Source organism: Myotis davidii, unplaced genomic scaffold, assembly GCF_000327345.1.
Source record: "Myotis davidii unplaced genomic scaffold, ASM32734v1 scaffold59, whole genome shotgun sequence".
Classification (NCBI taxonomy): Eukaryota; Metazoa; Chordata; class Mammalia; order Chiroptera; family Vespertilionidae; genus Myotis; species Myotis davidii.
The window spans coordinates 472,525-478,750 of NW_006293001.1; the positions used below are offsets into that span (position 1 = coordinate 472,525).

A 6,226-nucleotide genomic window follows, 5' to 3' on the forward strand; every position below is an offset into this window, starting at 1 on the left:
CCTTATCAGATATGACATTGGCAAATATGTTTTCCCACACAGTGGGTTTTCTCGTGGTTTTGTTGATGGTTTCTTTTGCTGTGCAGAAGCTTTTTATTTTGATGTAGTCCCATTTGTTCATTCTCTCTTTAGTTTCAAGTGTCCTAGGAGCTGTATCAGGGAAGAAATTGCTTCAATATGTATGAGATTTTGTTGCCTTTGGATTCTTCTAGAATTTTTATGGTTTCTGGTCTCACATTTAAGTCCTTTAACCATTTTAAGTTTATTTTTGTGTATGGTGTAAGCTGGTGATCTAGTTTCATTTTTTTGCATGTATCTGACCAATTTTCCCAGTACCATTTATTGAAGAGATTGTCTTGACTCTATTTATGCTCTTGACTCCTTTGTCAAATATTTATTGAGCATAATGGCTTGTATCAACTTCTGGGTTCTCTGTTCAGTTCCATTGGTCTATATATCTGTTCTTGTGCCAGTACCAGGCAGTTTTGAGAACCGTGGCTTTGTAAGATAGCTTGATAACTGGTATTGTGATCCTCCAACTTTGGTCTTCTTTCTCAGATTGCTGTGGCTATTTGGGGTCTTTTTTTATTCCAGATGAATTTTTGGAGAGTTTGTTCTAGGTCTGTGAAATATGCCACTGGTATTTTAATGGGGATTGCAATGAATCTATAAATTGCTTTGGGTAGTATGGACATTTTAATGATGTTGATTCTACCAATCCATGAACATGGTATGTTCTTCCATTTGTTTATGTTTTTTTCTATCTCTTTTTTCAATAGCTTGTAGTTTTCAGAGTACAGGTCTTTTACCTCCTTAGTTAAGTTTATTCCTAGGTATCTTAATTTTTTGGTGCAATGGTAAACGCGATTGGTTTTTTGTTGTTGTTGTTGTTTGTTTGTTTTTTTAGTTTCTCTTTCTGTTAGTTCATTATTGGTATATTTAAAAAGCCATGGATTTCTGGGTGTTAATTTTTGTATCCTGCTACATTGCCGAATTCAATGAATTTATTTTTTGCCCACTGAGTATGATGTTGGCTGTAGGTTTGTCATATAAGGCTTTTATTATGCTGAGGTATGATCCCTCTATTCTCACTTTGCTGAGAGTTTTTATCAAGAAAGGGTGTTGGATTTTGTCAAATGCTTTTCTGCATTGATTGATATAATTATGTGATTTTTGTCTCTCAATTTGTTTACTATGACTTTTTAATTGAGGTCTGTGATGATATTAATGAATGTAGTATTTTTGGTATTCTGTAATAAAAGAACATGTTATGTTCTTCCATTTGTTTATGTTTTTTTCTATCTCTTTTTTCAATAGCTTGTAGTTTTCATCAACATTTGTAAAACCAGATCTACAAAACCAGTATTTTTGAAATGACCCAAAGCATGATGTTACTAAATTTTGCATGGGTAAAAATTCATTTGAAGCATAAAACAGATTGTTGGATTTTACTGTAACAGAGTACAAAAAGTTCATTGATATGGATTCCGAATCAACATTGGAACTAACCTTTAAGAAATAGCTACTTGTCAAGTTTTGATGAGATATCAAAGAATATGTATAATTAACTAAAAAGCTTTCTCCCTTTCCCAACTACATATCTGTCTGAGGCCACAATTATTCACATATTTCAACTAAAAGAATATATCATAGTAGATTGATTGTAGAAGCAGACATTAAAATCCAGCTGTCTTTATTAAATGAGACATTAAAAAGATTTGCACAAATGTAAAATAAAACCCTTATTAATTAACTTTTAAAATGGAAAATAGTTATTTTTTTAAGTTGTAGTAATGTTTATTAACTTAAAATGCATTAGCATGCATTTTTAAATTATTATTACTATCATTCTTTAAATATATTTTTATTGATTTCAGAGAGGCAGAGAGAGGCAGAGAGATAGAAACATCAGTGATGAGAGGGAATCATTGATAGGCTGTTTCCTGCACGCCCCCCACTGTGGATCAAGCCCAAAAGCCAGGCATGTGCCCTGGCCGGGAATAGAACCTTTACCTCCTGGTTCACAGGTTGACACTCAACCACTGAGCCATGCCGGCTGGGCTTAAATTATTATTGTTTTTTTATATTGTTTTTTTTATTTTTAATGTGTGAAACATCAATATATATAATCCACATAAGCCAAAACTCTTTGGAGTCCTCAATTTTTAAGAATGAGCAATGACAACAAAATGCTTGGTTATCTAGACTTGAGGAGTTGAGTTGAGGACTTTAGAAATAAGAGGCAGGGTGAATGAAGAGAAAAAGTCTAATTCAGGACACATTTTGAACAAAGAATGTTAAGATTTGGTGATAATTCAGTAGGGGGTGGATGAGATAAAAAGCTTAATAGTAACTTGTATGTTAACTATATTTTTTAATTACAGTCTAGAAACCAACAGAACCAGTGCAGGTTCATGGGTGAATTCTCCTCTATAAATACTGTTTTGGGAGACCCAAGGAGGGGGGATGGTTGATGGCTTAGGAGAAGGAACAGCTAGAAAGAACAGGCAAATGCTGGTAAGTAAAGGGCAAGGAAGACCAGATGTTGGGCAAGGAGCAGGTCATGGATAGGTAGAAGTAGAGGAAGGGATTTAACATCAATCAAGACCATATTCCCATTTATCAGACTTGATTCAGAAATACTGTCTTGGAAGCTGACATTGAAGGTCCTGCAGCTAGTGAGTGGCTGGACATTGTCGGTAATGCCCAGAGTTTGGTAGAATTTGAGGAGGATGGGAGTGGAGAGGAGGCTTCTCTTGATGGGGTGATCTTTGGTCATCTCCAGGGATCCTCACGGTTCTAACAGTCTGGCTTTAAGAAGATGGGACATGAATGCACTAAGTGTGGGCCAAGTTGGAACAGTTTGATAATCAGACAAAAGGAGGGAATTTATTCTTCTGAGGGAATAGTGAGTTCAGAAATAGTTATTTAAGATAAAAAAATATAAACAGAATTGTTTTTTAGGTAAGAGAAATGTAGGCACATTAAATAAAGATAGGAGTCCATGGAACCTGAAAATTATATGTTAGTAAAAAAAAGGGGGCTCTTGGTGTTAAAATTGGTAAGACAAATGACCAACTTCGATATAGCAGCTTATCTCAAAGATGTTTGGTTTCTAAGGTATTCCTCACATTTTTTTTGAGCCTTACCAACATATAAGAAGTAGGTTTTGGCTACTTCCCTGGTGAGGAAATTAGAGAGGTTCACACTGTATAGGGTCCAGAATAGCTTTAGTGTGGAAAAGACCTTTTCTCTGAGACTGTGGGGGTGGGTGAGGGAATGGCTAATAGGTTTGGAGTTATAGTGGTGGTAACTGGGGAGCCAGTCAGTTCATGGACTACACACCTGAATGTCCCTGCCCCAGACACGGTCCAACAGGTGTGACTAGCTAAAAACAGGCAGACAGGAAGTGATCCAGGAAATTCCCTTTGCCCTTCTCCACATGATATTCCACAGAGGTATGATATTTGAGGATTCTTTGAAAGCATTGGGAGTAATATCACTCTCCACTTGCCTAATGGATTCCTAAGGAGTAAAGCCAATTATTCTCTCAACTCCAAATACAGCCACTATAAATTCTTTGGGTATTTAAATCTGTGAGATGTAAAGCATTGCTAAGAGATGAGGTCTTCCTCTCATCCCTTAATCCCACTGGTATTGGGTCCATTACAGCCATTATTGATCAGTCATTTAATATTAACTGCACAGATGAAAAGAAACTTGAGAGTATCCCAGTGGATTTTGGTTTGGAGGGTCATTTTAAAGTAAGAATTCGCTTTAAGAAAATCCTCTCTGGCTGTTCAGATCTCAGGATTTGGTGATCAACTATGGAGGTAGAAATGCTTTTCCATTTCATAGTCAGGTGCATCCGAGTGAGTTCCCAAGCAACTCATCTCTTTCAAAATGTCATTGTCACATTTTACCCGGTGTCCTTCTTTCAGAATGAAAAGTTCAGTGAGAGAAGGCAAGATGGCTTGATGTGGATTAAGGAATTCAGACTGAAGGGGACTGAGGTGGGGGGCGGGAGGTCACTGGGATGACATTGTAGAAGAGAGAGCCATTTGAAGGGATAGTTGGGAAGGTTTCAGAAGAAAAATAATCAGTTTCCTAATGAATGCAGAAACTGAGATAATCCTCAGTAGGTTTTGGAAATTAGGTAGAAGCAAAGTCTAGGTTGAACAGTTTTGAGAACAAGTTAATCATGCATTTGAGTGTCTTGTCAATTCAGACAGTAAACCTGGAATTGCCACTGCTCCCCAGCTTGTAAGGGGGAGGTGACTACTTGTCTTTGATAGTCTGGGCTGTGTGTCTGCAGATGGAGTGTGGAGGCAGCAGTGACTGGGCCAGGGGCACCCCTGTTCCCTGCAGGACCGACACAGGGTGCAGGGTCTTGGAGCGAGCCCCACGTGAGCCATAGGCTCTTTGTCTTCAGGGTGAATTTTGTGGCGGCCAAGCCTGTGCAGCTGCTCTCCCTGCCTCCACAGCAGCTGCCAACTGGGAGTAGTTTCTGGCGCCTTCCCCAGAGTGTTCCAGGTTGAACTGGAAGCTAGACCGTTCTGGGGCACAGTCACAACTGGGTAGCAACATAGAGATTGTTTCGAAAGGAAAGGGGGGGCGTGGAGCAGAGAAACTGCCGAGTTCTGCCCCTTGACCCACTTCTTCTTTTCATAGGCATCCTGTTTTTTTCCTCTGGTCCAGCTGCCACCTAAGATAAAGCAGCCGCCCTGCCTGAGCCTTGGGCAAGGAGGGTGGGACTGATCTGTTCTGAAGTGGTTCAGCCCTTGGGTGTGCCTGGGTTGTGCCGATTTGGTTTGGTTCCTGCCTTCCTCACCCAGATGCCTGTGTACCTTGAGAATCAAAATGTGGTTGAGATGCCTGGTGGGAAGGGGCCTCTCTAGAGTGGCTGAGGGTGTGGCTGACTGCCCCTGGGGTGGCTCCCTTAACCCTGTTGGCTTAGGCCCACTGCCCCTTCATGTTATGAGTTTGACTCAAATGATCCAGGGCTCTCTTAAGCCCAGGCAATGAAGCCTGGGTTATTTTACCCCTGGTTTTCTAGCGCAGCTACTAGAAAAAACCATCCACGTTGGTGAAGGGCTCTTCTTCCCACCCCGAGCATTGGAAGCCTTTGAGAGTAAGCAGGGCGTGCGGTGCTTGTCCTTCATGCGAGTGAGGATAATACGGGTGGTCCTCTCAGCTCTGCTTATTATGATTTTCAAGATTCCTAAAAAGGCACTGAACTTTGGTGCCGATATTACAACTCAAAGGTAGTGTTGCTATTTTGTTCTTCCTTTATTGTATTTTTCTAAGACCTATTATCTCTTATCTGGAGATTTCCACATCTAGGGAAAATTCGTTCATGAATGTACAGCTCTAGACAATTTAACAGAATGAACAAAACATGAAGATGAGAGACTGTCACAAGTTGCATATTGTTCTTAAGTTCTAACTTCAGTAAGCAGTTTGCTTTCTACGTTATTTCATTCCCTGATGGGTGCTGATTTTAAAATGCAAGAGAGGTGTGAGAATAATGTGACCATCATGTTGTCAACCATAATTAAGTACGTACCCTTAGGCTTTTGTACACAAGCTTAACCTACAGCTCAGCATTTATATCAAATCTAACGATAAAAATTTCTTAAGTGCAAAAAACAAGACGACCAGCCTTAGAGAGGTCAGATAAGAAAGGAAATTTTCTGAGCATACCCTGCGACGTCCAGGTAAAAGGTGATTCCAACTTTACTGTGGAGTGTGTTGAGAACACAGCCTGATTTTTCTACATTTGGATGGACAGTAAGGTGTATTATTGGATCCTGCCTCTTGGGACACATTTCACTGGGATTTAAAAATCTTTGTTTCTGACTTGGACTTTTGGTGATTAGCCCTTGAGTTGGAATCCTGGATGTCTGTCACTGCTGCAGGGATGGGTTAGGGTTACGGTTACGGTTACGGTTAGGGTTAGGGTTCTGCAGAGCAAGTTTCCACCAAAGTGGTCCTGCCCCCACCTTGCCAGCATGCCTCTCTTGCGTGTTGCTTTATTTCAGTCTTCTGTGGGCATCGGCCACACTGCTCTTAAAGAGGAAGATGAAGGCCTTTTTCTGCTTTTGGTGTCTGACGTACCCGTTTTTCACATGACATGGAACTAAGAATAGCTTTCAGATAATAACACTGGGTTCTTCTGATTCAGGTCAAGTATTTCACCCTTTGCCCTTGGAGTTTCTCTTTTCCT

At 40.1% G+C, this 6,226-nt stretch overlaps 1 protein-coding gene across 1 annotated transcript in view; it reads left to right on the forward strand.

Moving 5' to 3' along the window:
* TANC1 (tetratricopeptide repeat, ankyrin repeat and coiled-coil containing 1) overlaps window positions 1-6,226 on the forward strand; it is a 176,040-nt gene that overhangs the window by 91,901 nt on the left and 77,913 nt on the right. The window lies entirely within an intron of this gene.